We start from the raw sequence: 17,647 nt of genomic DNA on the forward strand, positions 1-17,647 counted from the left end.
CAAACAACTGTAGGGATGTTGAAAACCGGAGAGCAACTGCTGCATTCAGCCGATACGAACGTCGGAGGGATTCCAAGAAGTAAGAAAATCATCTACATTTATTCCTACACACAAAAATGTAAAAATGCGTGATTTTGCCAATACGAATAGGAAACTGCCTTCATTTCTTGAAAAGACAGCCGCGCTGAGTGGCCGTGCTGTTTGAGGCGCCATGTCACGGATTGCGCGGCCTCTCCCGCCGGAGGTTCGAGTCCTCCCACGGGCATGTGTGTGTTTGTGTGTTGTTCTCAGCTTAAGTTAGTTTAAGGAGTGTGTAAGTCTATGGACCGATGACCTCAGCAGTTTGGTCCCTTAGGAATTCACACACATTTGAACATTTTAAAAGGTAACTGAAGGAGACAGGAGGGGTTTTGAATGGAGATATTAACGTCGGATGAGAGACATGTTTGGCAGAACTACTGAGAGCTTAAGAACTCCATTTAGGCGAGATCCGTTGATATCTGCAACGCATACAACAGTGTTAGCGGGGTGAGCTAAGTAATTTGGGTTATCAAAGAAATTAGTTGCAGTGGTGAAAGCAAACTAAATAGGAGCAAGAACAAAGTACAAATATCATGTGACAGCCTGTAGAGAGTTTCATATACGCACACGTCTGCGACAACATGCTACTATTTTGCCGATAGCATGTAGCATTGCCTCACTGCCTTTCGCAAGTGCTTAGTGCAAAGGAACAGATATACAATTTATGCTGCGTGTGCAAATATCGTAGCGGCATTGGGAGACCTGGAAGCAGGAATGATAGGGACAGTAAGGGACCCAGGCTATGCTAAAAGCATGAACGAAGTGAAAATCAAATCTGAGAAGACTGCAGCAATGGTGCTTTCCAGAGGAAAGACGCCCAGTCCCACTGAAGGCTGGGATCTCAGATTGAATTGGTTGAAGAATCCACGCCACGCAGAATCGATGCTGTTTCGCGTTCCACAGGTGGACCAACACGGTATTAGCCAGGTGGTCATAATGCTTTGGCTCATCAGTGCATGTGTATCACGTGCGCTGTTTACCGAGGTAAAAGGTTTATCGACGAGGATATAATTCTGCAGTAAAAGCAGTATCAGAGACAGAGTAGCCAGTTCGTAAACGGAAGAAAAGTGCTGTACAAACAAGTAGGCGATAGAACACGATTGAACACTGTAATGTATCCCTCAAAGAAAATGTAACGAATAAAGTGAAATTTTTGAGTATGAATTGTTCGAGAGGTGGGACACATCACATTGACGACAGCAGCAGTAAGAAAAGAATAATACGAAGCTCTAGACTTTTTAGGTTAAAACTTTGAACATAGCTGCTAAGGTTCAGTGACCGTGTCAGAATTATATTAGAACAAATAAGCCCTCGGTCACAAATATTAAGTCAAAATTGACCAGGTTTCGACGCTACTATGGGCGTCGTCTTCAGAATTAGACTAACTGTTCTAAAACATATTAAGTATATAATACATTAATAAAATTAAAGTTTGTACTGACTGGAAAAAGATGCAGTACTTACAAGTCTGAAGACGACGCTCATAGTAGTGTCGAAACCTGGTCAATTTTGCTTAATATTTGTGACCGAGGGCTTATTTGTTCTAATATAATTTTTAGATTAATGATTAAAATGAACTACCTGCTGTATCGAATGAAGACTATTACGTGAAATTCCATATTCTGTTGAAAATCAGGCTCTGAATCGTCGTTGGACCATAGAGAAGCTTGGTGACGTAGGACCGTGAAAATATTAAGTTGCAATGCAAGGAATGTTTCGCATGACAACTGCACTAGCAATCGGACTTCGTAAAAAAAGAAAGTTAGTCTCCGGTTTCGACTTGTGAAAGATGTAAATATTCGCTTGGTAGCGTGCTGATGAGTGCTTATCACTTCGCCAAATCGTCCAATTCCAACGGCTTAATTAGCGGGAACATATGAACACAGAATTGAAATACTATTAGTTGAACGAACTGACCACTTTACCAGTACATGAAAAAATGGATAAATTCATTATTGCTTATTATTAAATCAAATTACAGCTAATAAAATACACATGACCTCGCAAGATGTCAGCCTGGATACAAAACAGTAGCAAGAAGAAGACTTAACTCATTTCGTTATTTTTACAGAACATAAGATGAAAGAAAATCGAACACAGATGCATTTAGTGTCAAAGATATAAGTTCTGTTATAAATTCAAAGTGATCCAATCGCTGACAGTACGAACTCAGTGATTCGTTATGTGCAAATATTCAGCCCCTGTATGAATTGCAATTGAGTAACGAAAACAAATTCGGCGTAGAGACCCACGATATTTAGGAGTCATCCTTGATGACAGGTGGAACTTCGGAAGCCACATTGAGACTGTAACACAAAAAGTCCTAGAAGTGCTCAGTAACCTTGTAAGTACTGGGCACAAGAGATTCCATTTAACGGCGGAGCTAATAAAATTATATCATAATAGTATACTGACATCCATTGTGGGTTACGGTTCGGGAGTCTGGGCACACAGGCTCACGAGGGTCTTGCCCGCCATGGCCGTGAGAAGGATGCAAATGAACATGTTGCTACGTTCAGGAGGGACATACAGGACATCACCAGTAGGAGCTTTGTTGATGATAATGAGACTTTGTCCCATAGATATCAAAATTAGGGAGCAAGCCGCATGGTTCTGGGTCAAAAAGGGGGAAAATGGAAGAACAAGGAACTTATGGATATTCAAGTTGGGGATAGGAAGTCAATCAAACGAAGGAGGATACTCGTGGGAGCCAGGAAATACTGGGAGAAGAAAGTTCCAACTCCTACCTCATGTTAGGGAACGAATGTCTATTAGGTATTTTAAACCAACGAGGGGATTATTCCACTTTCTCACTGGCCATGGACAATATCCGGCATATTTATGTCGGTTTGGGAGAAGGCTACACCTACGCGTGACTGTGGAGCACAAAAGGGAACCCCCGTTCATGTGGTACGATGATGTGGCAGCTGTGTTAAGACAGCAATTACCTAATCACGACACATTTAACTTGTTGCGTCAGAGGGTACTCGTACATTTCAAGTCTTAAATAATCTGTCCAACGAGGTATCACGCAAGGTTCTTCAGGAACTTGAGGGACAATCGCGATATTTATGAAACTTTGAGATGTACACCTGGTATCACGAATCCCATACCGCCAGGGCGTGGACTGGCTTGACTAACGCACTACATTTGAAACAGGATAGTCTAGTAGGGCAATATTAGATAATTGAAAATAATTAAAGAGTTCTGGGCCAGCCCAATGCCAGGGGCACGCCCACTGGGGTTAGCTCATTGGGCATGGCCTCTTCATAGTAGGTTTGTATCAACTGGCACAATCTGTATCGATGCAGGAAGTGTAGCAGTTGGTTAGAGTAGAATACTGTTAATGCGTAGTCAGTAGCATAAACTACCAATGTAGATTGCCCATAGCAGATTAATCAATACACTACTTGTAGATTGTAGAATAGCTGCAATAACTAATGAGTTATTGTAACACCAAAACGAATAACTAATTACATAAGGTAGTAGTTTATCTTGTACAGTAATAAAGATTGAATAATAAAGATCAAAAGCTATGGCACCGTCATTCAAGGGGGCAATATAACGCATCTTTATTTAAAGACAAAAGTATAAACATTTTTCTGAGAGTTAATCACTAGCGTATGTGATAATCTTTGCTAAAAATTCAAGTATTGGTTGGTTTCATAAAATTGATGTACGATTTAATCTGGAATTATCACTTGCCTTTCGCTCTCTCGAATGGACGTGGTCAAAAACAGGGCATGTATTTCGTTTCTTGTAATATACGTAATAATTAGAATGCTTTTCTGTCATTTGTCTCTATGAATAAAATAAAAGTCGCGTGACTAGGGCATCCCGTCGGGTAGACCGTTCGCCGGGTGCAAGTCTTTCGATCTGACGCCACTTCGGCGACTCGCGCGTCGATGGGGACGAGACGATGATAATTAGGACAACATAACACACAGTCCCTGAGAGGAGAAAATCTCCGACCCAGCCGGGAAAGGAACCCGGGTCCTTAGGATTGACATATTGTCTCGCTAACCACTTTTGCGTTTTGATCGGTATTGTTTGTTGCGTTTGGTCTGGGCGAACGTCACAAGACATCCGTTCAAGTTGATCGTTGATTCCTTTACTCAGTTTTTTTATTACAGAGGGCGAGCAGCCCTCTGACCGAACACGCTGACCTACCGTGCCAGCTACCGGGGGCGGACGTCTCTATGAATATATCACACCCACTCAAGAAAAGTGACACAAGTCGAATTACGGCATCTTTAGTTTATGTCACTGAGAAATTCGTGTGAAAGCATTTAGAACCCGATTGGGAAATATACTCATGCAAAAAAAAAAAAAAAAAAAAAAAGACCAGAACGCCTAGAAACGACTAGACACAGGATGTTCATATGTATATTAGTATGTTCTGCAGAAATCGATTATCATTTGAAGAGAATGTGTGTGCAGAATGGTTCACGGGAAGATCGACACCTCATCCGAATGGTTTGCAGCACAGATCTGCTTCCTCCTCGGCTCTGGTGCAAAAGTGGAACAATGTAACACATTGTACACTATCAGACTACTACTAGACGGTAATGGTGTATGTAACGACGTCACTGGGGCAGGAATAGCATCAGATAGTGTTTTCAGGTGAATCCTGGTTCTGTTTGTTTGAAAATAACGGCCGCATTTTGGTTCGCAGCAGACAGGGGGAGCGGCATCACAGTGACTGCATTTGCACGAAACATACAGCGCCAGCTAAAGGCCTTATGTTATGGGATTCTATTGGATACAACACTGTTGGTGCGTATCCAGAGCATTTTGAGCATTGCGACCCATAGCCATACCCTTTCTGCAAAACACCCCAGACGCCATATTTTCAGCAAGACAATGCACGACCACATGTTGCTGTACGAGCACGTGCCTTCTTGATATCACAGGATGTCAGCCTTTTGTCCTGATCCGCCAGATTACCAGACTTTTCGCCCGTTGAATATGTGTGGAATATGGTGAAACGACAGTTGCAGCGCTGTGACACAGTGCCAACCACATGAACTTTCGAACCAGAATGCAGCATGGATTCCTGTACTACAGGACGCCATTCGTGCCTTATATGCGCCGATGCATTCATACATGGAACACATGAACCGAGCTGACTGAAATGCGAATTATTTCTGCAGAACATATTAATGTCCATGCCCTGTGAATATGAACGTCCTATTTCCAGTCGTTCAAGGCTCTCTATTTTTTCTGAACGTGAGTGTATATTAGTTTCCAGTACAGGAAACATCTCAAAACAAACATTTTGCCGACAGGCATTGTAAGTTGATAAATTTATTGAAGTAGGTTTCCGCAGCAGAAGCGAATTATATTCCTTACGTAAGTTACGCAAGCAGTTTGTGATGGCGCATGGTCGTATAGCATGGGATTACAAAAGACCATTGCCTCGATTCGAAGCTAAGTCAGTTCGAATCCTGGCGACGGAAAATTGGCCTTCAAGGGGGAAAGAGGTAGCTGCGTAAAATTACTGATCATCAGTCTTTGCGGCAGTGTACTTTATCAAATTTCAAACCTCTAGGGAGTGCCTCATGAGGTGGGGGCATGTGATGCTGTTGATCACCGCGATATGGGTGTGGACGTTAAGGTCGACGGCCCTCTTGTTGGTATTCGGGAGAAGTAGGCTATGCGCCGGCACCGAGTTTCAACCTCTCCTTTCCTTCGATACATAAACAAAAACACTACAGTGTACAAGCCAGATTTATTACCAATAGGTTCGAATGACGCGCAAGAGTTGCGAGGTTGCCTCGGGAACTCCACAGGGAATCCCTGGAGGGAAGGCGTAGTTCTTTTCGAGGAAAACTATTGATGAAATTTAGAGAACAGGCATTTGATGCTGACTGCGGAACGATGCTACTGGACAAACATATATTTCGCGTAAGAACCACAAAGACAAGATACGAGAAATTAGGGCTCATACGGAGACATATAGATAGTCGTTTTATCGTCGCTGTATTCGCGAGAGGAACACGAAATAAAACCACTAGTACTGGTACAGGATACCCTCAGCCACGTATATAGATGTGGAAGCACTCATTACATTCATCCACACGCACACGCTCTTGTTTGACATTTCATAACAGGTCGGAATAAAACCTCCGTAACGACCTTGTCTAGAACGAATCTCTGACATCTCTGACATCAGAGCGTTGGCTCTATAATGGTGTGGGGGGTATGCAGTTGGAGGGATGAACCACTGGTACGTCTAGAGACGACTCTGACAGGTGACACTGTAACGCCGGAAATGCATATCCTCCTATTTCCATCTATTGTACTGTAAATTTTTTCCTTATTTTGTTACCTGAATATATGACATTTCTGTGCCTTTATATGTTGTAATTGTTTTACTATTTGTATATATATATTTATGCATTTATGTCGATGTATAATTGATTTGTTGTGTAAAGATTATTTGTATTTATACACTGGGTCTGGCCTAGGGAAAACTATACTATCGAACGAATACATCGATAGGTCGTGTGGAGAACGAAAGTGTTTAGGATCTTTGGTAGTGTTAACTCTGTCGCGTGGAGCGCGGGCAGAGCAAGAGAGTCTGGTTGGAGTAGTGCGATTGAGCAGGTGTGTTGTGTGACGCTCCCGCAAGTTGCCGGACTTTCGGGGTTTGGCAGCATGTAATTGCGATCGACTGGCTATGGTAGTTTCTAGCACGGTGTCGCGGACGGGAAGCATTAGCTGGCACACATCAAGAGCCCGTTTCGCCTGGTGACCGTGTCGAGAAGAAGGCGCGCCAGCATCCAGCTTCTGCAACAGCGACGGCCGACAATGAGTGACTGTCGCCACCTCCTCGATCGGCGACTTCAAACCTTCAATCAACCAACAAGGAAGACTAAAAGCACGTTAAGTTTCAGAACTGTATGGCAGACCTCGGCTTTTCAAACTGTTCAAATCACAAAATTACAGCAACTTAGCATGAACCTTTGTTGCTCATTGTCCCAATTGCATTGCCAAGCAGGGTCCCTTCCTTTTCCGAAATGAACCCGAGTGTCGTTGAAATTCAAACGCCAGCATTAAAATAATATAATTCAATTTCACTGCCTTAATTTCAAAGTTCAGTTAAATTATTCATAGCTGGCTACAATATTTAGATTACACGAGCACAAATTAAGAGTGCGAGTTTTGTTAGCATATTTTAGCTTACCTGTGACTGCAGCTCAGCTTGGTACGTACTAAATTTTACTATTGTTAATTGTTCAGAATCATTTAATTCAAGTTCGAAGTTAAATCTCTTATATCTAAATTGCGTAGATTCAAGTAGCTTTTGAAATGATTGTTGAGGTAGCCCAAGACTAACTGTATTTTACTGAATTTCAATATGCTTCAGAAACAAAGTTCACTATTAATTTCAGTCACTAAATTAACTTTCAATTTTCTGGTTTTATTAATTCTTTTGCTAAATTAAGTCAGTGTGTAGCGAAATTTATTACTTCTGACAAACTTTCAGTTTTCACACTACACGTGTCAACCTTCAGTTGCCACGCTTCTAGTGCTAATTATATGTGTAATAACCTTTCTTTTTCAGTTACTATAGTAATTGTCCTTAGGACTGGCGACCGTAATTTCCCCCAAATCTCAAATATCTAATTACCGCTGGTTAATTGTTGACGTAACGGCCGCACATTTACTTTCTTTATTAACTTTACCCCTTTTCAAAATTAATTTCCACCAGTTTCATTTGCATTTTTCCTTTCATTTAGATGTAACCCTTTCCTCCCTCTTTACCGACAAATTAACTTCAGTGACGATTGCTTTTCCCAAATTTCCATTAGGTACACGCGGTTTAAATTTTCACTGTCATTAAGGTCGATAAGTGAGAGGGGGAGGTTACACGTGGCGACCGTGACAGGACAATCTTCGGATTTGAGGTTGTTCTGGACACGAATTTTGCATTGTGCAAATCTCGTAACAAAGTAGTGGTTACGAAATGGTCGATACGTCAGCGAGAATATTAGTGTGAGGAATCCTAAGTAGATTTGAGATTTGTTATTTATATTGAAAGTTATTAAAATGAGTGAAGGCAACAATTACCAAAATTTGGTAGGCTTGGATACGGAACAATCGGTCGAACAGTGGGAAACGCGCACCGCGGTACCCATTGTTCAGGGGCAGGCGGCTAGCATGAAAGACGCGACCGCCGAAACGCAACAAAGAGCAGAAATGGAATTCCAAACATTAGAAAATGTTTCGGAATCGGAAGTGGAAATCAAATCTGAATCCATTGATGACAAATACGGGGGGACAATTAAAGAGGAAGCCGATACGGAAGTAAAACCGGTAGTTTCCGGGAATTTAACTGATTTATTGAATGTTTTGATTAATGAAATCAAGAGTCAATCGGCAGAAATTAAAGCTCTGTCTGCCAAGCAAGAAGCTCAGGCTGCCAAGCAAGAAGATCAGGCTGCCAAGCAAGAAGCTCAGGCTGCCAAGCAAGAAGCTCAGGCTGCCAAGCGAGAAGCTCAGGCTGCCAAGCAAGAAGCTCAGTTTGAAAAAACTGAACGAAAGCTAGACGATCAGAACAAAGCTATTAATGTTGTTAACAACAATGTTGTAGTTGTTAACACAAAAGTTGATAAAATCAAAGAAGATATTGTTGTGATTAATACCGAAATCGGTAATCTTAAACAGGAAATGGTAGGCGTTCAGGCGGAAATTGCGAGCATAAATACTCGTTTTGATTCCGAAATTAGCAGAATCGAGAAAATTGTAGGAGAAGCAGTTGCTCCGATCATCGAGAATAAGGTGACGGAACAAATTCAATTAGTGAAAAAAGAGGATCAACAGAAGGTGGAAACTTTAAAGGCTTTAGTGTCCGAAGTAGATACTAAAGTGAGGAAGCGGACTAATACCTGCGAAGAGAAAAAGAGGGAAGTGGAAACGCTTGCGACAACCACTTGCCAAGTAATTACGAGAGTGTCGGAATTAGAAAGAAAGTTGACGAAAAACAGAGCTATGTGCCAATCTGTGCACATAGTTCGGAATTGTTGACGAAAGAGGAGCGGTTCGACCCCTTGAAGAAAGGCGGTATACACGCGACGGATTTCATTAAAAATTGTGAAAGAGTTTTACCCAGATCATGGACTAATGAGAGAAAAATTAATGCGGTTATTGATGTGTTGGCTGGTGATGCCAAGCGTTGGGGCTTAAACCTCAACATTACGAACCTGACTTTTGACGAGTTTAAAAATTTGTTTCTGGCTGAATACTGGTCAGAGCAAAAACAGCAAAGTGTCTGGCGCGAATTTGTCGTATCGAGGCCTTTCGATGCGAATACGCGCGCCTCGATGAAGGAGTTTTGTGAGGGCTGGATCCGCAAGTTGGAATATTTGCGTGATCGCCGCACGGAATCCGAAATAGTCTGGGAACTCTACAAGAAGCTTCCAGATGATACAAAACGCTATGTAGGAAGCAATTACAGGACAATCAATGACTTCCTGGAAAGAGTTGAAGACGAGGACAATTGGCGCAATAATCGCGACAGTGGTAGAGGCCGTGGTAACAACAACGGGTACCACAGCAACCGCAACAACGACAACTATGGGAATAATGCATACCGCAATCTTGGCAGCAATAACAATAGTGGTTCGGGCCGTAATGACAATCGATAGAATGCAAATAATAACAGGAATGACGGAAACCAGTATCATACTAGCGTGATACGGGCTTCGCAGAATAGTAATAACGCCAGAGGGTGTGATCAGCCGCCTCAGCAGCATCCGGGGAGCGTATCTGCTGGGACGAGACAGGGAAACCATTAGCCGCGCCGGTGAGGGGCCGACCGGGCGTGGAGAAATTTTGGAGGCCCAATAACAAGAGAAAACCCAGGTGTCGTCGTTATGAAAATTCCGTATGGAATAATCAACGGCGGGAGAGAGTGCCAGTGTTAAGAGAAAGGAGTGCGCCCACAAGTAGTAGATCAGCTGTAGACACGGCAGTAGAAAATACATTCACTGTCAGTGAGAACAATTTAAGTAGTGTTCCGGAAATCGATTATAAAGTGGCAGCTGTAATACCCACAGCGGAACTGGAGATTGAGTTTAAGAATGATTCGCAAGTGTTGAGAGAAGAGCAGATGTCGGATAAAACGTCCGTCATCGAGCGAGGGGATGCAGAGAGGGATGAGGTCTGGTTAAGGCAGTTCGGTCGCTTATACGACGAACTAAGAGATTATAGGGGCCTGTATGGGAGAAGTGTTTATGGGGAGCGCGGGCAGGATTTTCCGCGTCTCGTCCCGCAGGAAGATAGTGTTTGTGAAATGATAGAAAGTTCTGGCCCTAACCGGCAGACTTTACTAGAAATAGTTGATGTTAATGGGGAGCACGAGCAAGATTCGTCGTGTTTCGTCCCGCAGGAGTTGGATGGTGAAGTAGTAACGGAAAGTTCTGGCCCTAACCGGCAGACTTTACCGAAAGTTATAGTGGTAGAAGTAGCCGACCCATCCGACGCAAACCTCCAGTTTACCCATTGCGAGAGTATTAAGGAGAAAGATTGCGAAAATTTTAGTGATAGCCGGACACGATTGGAAGAAAAGCACATAGATTACAGCGTGTATGAGGTTAGAGCTGACATTATACGGTCAGACGATAGCAGTGTGGGTTGCGCAGATCTAGAGGAAGTAATTGCAGATACTACTGGGCACATTCCTCCAGCTAGATTGGCAGATGAGATCAATCTGACCAAAGTGGAATCAACGAAGGTGGCAATTAATGAATTGATAGCAAAGCAACACTCACTAATTGACGAGTTACAGGAAAAGGTTTCGGTATTGGAGGCGAAGCTACAGACTAAGCCTCAGGACAAACGTGTTGAAATTAAAACTGTATGTGAACAGAGGCTGAAAAAGCCGCCAGACAAGCCGGATTTAGGATCAAAGCCGGATGGTTTTTTCTGGAATGTCATTGATATAGACGAGGATTTATTATGGGAAAATAAAGAAACAGTCGAGGACAAGTGTAGACAGATAGTAGTGTCGGTTAATATGCACGGCCTACAACTAAACGTGTTGATTGACACCGGTGCAGAATTGAGTGCTGTATCTGGGAAAATATTTGAGTTACTGAAAGACAGACCTGGTATCGTAGTTATGCCAGTAACAGGAGTGAAAATTATCGGTGCTACTGGGAAGGCCAGTAAACCAGTCACAGAACAGATTTTTGTCAACTTCAAGATATGTGGGGCACGATTTGAACAAGAGTTTGTCGTCGTGCCAGACTTAACTACAGAAGTAATTATCGGGTTAGATTGGCTATTAAAGTACCGTGCAGTGATTAATTGCGAAAGCAAAACTTTGACATGTACGTCACAAGATAAAGCGATAGTATTTAGTTTTGAAGAGGCAGGAGACGGTGTGCATAGGCAATACCAGCCTATACACATTGTTAACTGGCCGGATGGTATTGATGTAGGAATGAATTTGAACTGCTGTAACGTGAGGAATCTCAGCATTGACAAAAGCGTAGAAAGTGAATTGGAGGAGATAATCAAATTCCCACCACGGCTTGACATTAGAGTTGGTGTGAAAAAAGATCGTTTGCGAGAAGTAATGAAGCTAAAAGCCGATGCTCGCATACGTCGTCATGACGCTAAAGCGCGTTTTGCTAAGTTTGCAATCGGAGACTTAGTACTTGTAAAAGCTCATGAGAAATCGAGCGAGATAGACAATGAAATCTCTAAATTTAAGTTTGTTTATAATGGACCATATAAAGTCATTGGTATACCTCACACAAATGCTTATTGCTTAGAGTATCCAAGCTCTGGAAAACTATTAGGTATACGGAATATTGTAGACTTGAAATTGTACCAACCTAGGATCGATTAATACCACACAATAGGTAATTTGAACAGTATGTAAATATAGAGTGTAAGATTTAAGGTTTGCTAGGTTGCGATGCTTTTGCCTGACCTAGAGGTCATTAAAGAAGTTGTAATTAATAAGTAATTAATGTTTATTAAATGATTTAAGAGTTACTGAATATTAATCAATTTAAAAATTCAAGCTGCTAGTTTAAGTTTTCAGCTGAGTCACAGTAGATTAAGCAATGTAAATATGATTTTGCAACTGGCTGTAAGATTTCATGAATATGTGTTTTACTAGTCATTGCCGATGTACTTAGACGCTGTTTTAAGTTTCAGGCTAGTACATGCGTGTGATGATGGACAGTGTTGAGTTATCCACTGTGATAGTATTAATGGACTCCTTGAGATTACTCGGGAGTGAGTTTTTCCGAAAGAATTTAGTGAAACGGACGTTCTGGAAATGCCGTTACACAGGCGAGTGAGATCAAGCGTGCCGCACAGGCGGGCGCAACAATACCGGCGAGGCGGACCCGCTGTCGGCTCTTGTGCCGCTGTCGGCATTCTTTGCACTTGCGAGTACGGAGGCGGTATTGTTTTTCTTCCCGGACAGCTGATATAAAAGAATTCTACTGTCAATTTTTATGTTTTTGTCGATCTGCTGTATATTATTTTCTTGTTTAGCGTTAAGTGGACTCTCATGGCGAGAGTATTAATTACGAAAAGATTATAAAAAATGTGTATTCTATGTAATTAATTATTAATTTGCGTATTTTGATCTACCTGTTTTTATGACCATGTACTCTGATTAATTTTGTAAATAGTATTCCATTTCTTGATAGTGTTACGAATTTTGACGATTTTGGAATAGCTAAACCATTTCTATGTTTTCTATGAATTTTAATATGTTGTCGACCTGTTTTATTTTCTGCAAGATGACAGAGTGGAATAAGATTAGGAGTGTCTCCGCTCAGTTATTATGGTCTAAATTGATTTATGGTTTGTGGTGTCACTGCCAGACACCACACTTGCTAAGGGTAGCTTAAATCGGCCGCGGTCCATTAGTACATGTCGGACCCGCGTGTCGCCACTGTGTGATCGCAGACCGAGCGCCACCACACGGCAGGTCTCGAGAGACGTACGAGAACTCGCCCCAGTTGTACGGCGACGTTGCTAGCGACTATACTGACGAAGCCTTTGCTCTCATTTGCCGAGAGACAGTTAGAATAGCCTTCAGCTAAGTTAATGGCTACGACTTAGCAAGGCGCCAATTGTCACAGTGCATGTATCTTACGAGTCTCATTTGTATAGTCAAGAGAGATGTATCACAAGGATTGATTAAAAGTTAAGTATATTCCAAAGATACGAGAACTCGCCCCAGTTGTACGGCGACGTTGCTAGCGACTATACTGACGAAGCCTTTGCTCTCATTTGCCGAGAGACAGTTAGAATAGCCTTCAGCTAAGTTAATGGCTACGACTTAGCAAGGCGCCAATTGTCACAGTGCATGTATCTTACGAGTCTCATTTGTATAGTCAAGAGAGATGTATCACAAGGATTGATTAAAAGTTAAGTATATTCCAAAGATACGTATTTTCTTTATAGTATTCAATACGTATCCTGTTCCAGACTTGACGCCAGTCGGCGTGTGTGTACGCGTGCCTTTCGGCTTCCTCCTCAGTGTGGCGTGACTAGCTTGTTACGCCACAACATGGTTAATTAGACGAATGCTAAATTTTGTTGATGTTTTGGGCATATGCATTTCCGTTGTTTCTTTTTTGGGACATTTTCTGAGTCTTTTTACGTTACACTAACATCCTCAGACAATGTGGGGCATGTGTAACGCCGGAAATGCATATCCTCCTATTTCCATGTATTGTACTGTAAATTTTTTCCTTATTTTGTTACCTGAATATATGACATTTCTGTGCCTTTATATGTTGTAATTGTTTTACTATTTGTATATATATATTTATGCATTAATGTCGATGTATAATTGATTTGTTGTGTAAAGATTATTTGTATTTATACACTGGGTCTGGCCTAGGGAAAACTATACTATCGAACGAATACATCGATAGGTCGTGTGGAGAACGAAAGTGTTTAGGATCTTTGGTAGTGTTAACTCTGTCGCGTGGAGCGCGGGCAGAGCAAGAGAGTCTGGTTGGAGTAGTGCGATTGAGCAGGTGTGTTGTGTGACGCTCCCGCAAGTTGCCGGACTTTCGGGGTTTGGCAGCATGTAATTGCGATCGACTGGCTATGGTAGTTTCTAGCACGGTGTCGCGGACGGGAAGCATTAGCTGGCACACATCAAGAGCCCGTTTCGCCTGGTGACCGTGTCGAGAAGAAGGCGCGCCAGCATCCAGCTTCTGCAACAGCGACGGCCGACAATGAGTGACTGTCGCCACCTCCTCGATCGGCGACTTCAAACCTTCAATCAACCAACAAGGAAGACTAAAAGCACGTTAAGTTTCAGAACTGTATGGCAGACCTCGGCTTTTCAAACTGTTCAAATCACAAAATTACAGCAACTTAGCATGAACCTTTGTTGCTCATTGTCCCAATTGCATTGCCAAGCAGGGTCCCTTCCTTTTCCGAAATGAACCCGAGTGTCGTTGAAATTCAAACGCCAGCATTAAAATAATATAATTCAATTTCACTGCCTTAATTTCAAAGTTCAGTTAAATTATTCATAGCTGGCTACAATATTTAGATTACACGAGCACAAATTAAGAGTGCGAGTTTTGTTAGCATATTTTAGCTTACCTGTGACTGCAGCTCAGCTTGGTACGTACTAAATTTTACTATTGTTAATTGTTCAGAATCATTTAATTCAAGTTCGAAGTTAAATCTCTTATATCTAAATTGCGTAGATTCAAGTAGCTTTTGAAATGATTGTTGAGGTAGCCCAAGACTAACTGTATTTTACTGAATTTCAATATGCTTCAGAAACAAAGTTCACTATTAATTTCAGTCACTAAATTAACTTTCAATTTTCTGGTTTTATTAATTCTTTTGCTAAATTAAGTCAGTGTGTAGCGAAATTTATTACTTCTGACAAACTTTCAGTTTTCACACTACACGTGTCAACCTTCAGTTGCCACGCTTCTAGTGCTAATTATATGTGTAATAACCTTTCTTTTTCAGTTACTATAGTAATTGTCCTTAGGACTGGCGACCGTAATTTCCCCCAAATCTCAAATATCTAATTACCGCTGGTTAATTGTTGACGTAACGGCCGCACATTTACTTTCTTTATTAACTTTACCCCTTTTCAAAATTAATTTCCACCAGTTTCATTTGCATTTTTCCTTTCATTTAGATGTAACCCTTTCCTCCCTCTTTACCGACAAATTAACTTCGGTGACGATTGCTTTTCCCAAATTTCCATTAGGTACACGCGGTTTCAATTTTCACTGTCATTAAGGTCGATAAGTGACGGGGTGGTTACAACACGTACGCAAGCATCCTGTCCGATCACCTGCATCCATTCATGTCCGTTGTGCATTTCGACGGACTTGGGCAAATAAAGCAGGACAATTTGACACGCCACACGTCCAGAATTGCTACAGAGTGGGTCCAGGAACACTATTCTGGGTTTAAACACTTCTGCTGGCCACCAAACTCCCCAGACATGCACATTATTGACCATATCTGGGATCCTTGCAACGTGCTGTTCAGAAGAGATCTCCATCCCTGCTGGATTCATAGTGTCAATTCCCTCCAGACTATTTCAGCCATTAGTCGACTCCATGCCACATCGTGTTACGGCATCCCTTCGTGCTCGCGGTGGTCCTACACGGTTTTAGGCCGGTGTACCAGTTTCTTTGGCTCTTCAGTGTAGAAACCGTCACATCTGAAGTTGTAATACACAATATATCCTCTGACCATTTTATTTAATTCTAGTGATGTGGTTTATTTTCATTTTATATGTCTTGCCTGTGAACTACCATCGTCAGATTCTGTCATACATATCGTTAGGCGTATGATTTAGGGAAGACTCTAAATACACACGCACCACTTGACAATTATTAGTAACGGGAGAGCGTTGAACTCGTCGTCTAACTCACGATCGTCGGATGCTGATTTCTACCCTTCTCCATCCAAATACGAAATCAGTAGTCGCTATTTGGTGATTTACGTGGCGTCTTAAAGTTATGTATTTCTTCAGTTTAAATTTCGCATTCGGCTACTCAATTGGTTCATCTTTATCTTCATGACTCATACATTAACTACGTATTATGTGTATTACCCACAATCATGTATGTTCCATGTGTGAGGTAGGATTAGAAGCAGTGCATTCGTCTTAAAGAGACAACTTCTGCACCTGGATATAGCAAAGACGTCGTGTTTATCTTATTTTCGGAAGTAGTAGCACTACATACGCACATTATTCTAGAAATATTTGCCACTAGTTCTGGGTTTGCAGCTTCAAAACTAGTCGAAATGAAACAAAGAAGCAACTAAAACCAAAACAATAAAGTGTGTAGCGACGAAGCTGCTATTTCGAGGAAAAACACAAAGTTCATTCCGTTGTGATGTCAAGGTGCTGTAGATGTCACTTTAAAGGGAATCCACGGATTCCATTTCTATCTTATGCGCAGGACATTGTTACTACTGAAATTGCGAGAGAGGACGTTTCGGGAAGGTCGAACATATTACTTCCTCTCACATATTCCTGGTGTAATGGCTAGAAAGAGAAAATCAGAGGAATCACAGCTCATACGCAAGTTTACCAACAGTCATTCTTGCTACGCGTCATTCTCGAATGGAACAGGGAAGGATGAAATGATAGTGTTACCACAAGTACCCTCTGCAACTCAGCGTAAGGTGGCTTGCGGAATATAGATGTAGACAGAGCGCGGTTTTGGAGCTGTCATTTCCGGAGCGAAACTTTATAAAACTTTACCAGGACCATCCACGTTCAAACTTCGAGGCGTATGTTGAAGTGGACGTTGGTAATGGTCGTGGAACTTAGGATGAGAAACAGGTGATTTCGGAAGGAATATTAAGTATTTAAAGGAAAAACATCATCAACATGCTAGGTGCTAGAGTGCAATACAAATACAGGTTCGCAGAAAAACACTTTGTTTGCAGGGACAAATACAAAAATGTACAAAATTATTTAACTCTGACGTTTCATTTTCTGCTTTTACAGCAGCTCGGCGTTTCTGTTACTGATATAGAGGGTGTATCTGAAATGATCGTAGAAAACGAGAGGGCTGGTAGAGTGGGAGATAATAGACATATTCCATAAGCAACCCATGTCCGCATCCCGTACCGTACGACTCTAGGCTTCGTTGAATAGCGTCGCGCGCCGCCTAGAAGGTAGGCACACAACATGCCATTCGTGCAGTATTGGTAGCAGGTCTGCAGGGCAACGTCTTCAATGTATTTGTGGCAACAAGATAAATGAGAAGTCGGGGTGAAGTTTTATTACCTATATTTGAAAACAGTTACAAAAGGTGCTCGAACTTACGCGCTCCTGCTTGAATGCCTGCCGTGCAACGACGCTGTAGTGACTATCGCACTCTTTTAAACACTCCTGGCAATGTGGAAATTGCATGAGTGGCTGCCATAATGCGCAATGTCAACAGCTCTTCATCAGTCTCGATGGGTGTTTCATAGACAAAATATTTCAGGTGGATCCAGAAAAAAAAGAAAAAAAAAACAGGAAAAGAAAGGAACCAACAGAAAAATGCTTTTATCAGAGCACAACAAATGAGAA

Source organism: Schistocerca nitens, chromosome 2 (assembly GCF_023898315.1).
Source record: "Schistocerca nitens isolate TAMUIC-IGC-003100 chromosome 2, iqSchNite1.1, whole genome shotgun sequence".
In the NCBI taxonomy this organism is placed as follows: domain Eukaryota; kingdom Metazoa; phylum Arthropoda; class Insecta; order Orthoptera; family Acrididae; genus Schistocerca; species Schistocerca nitens.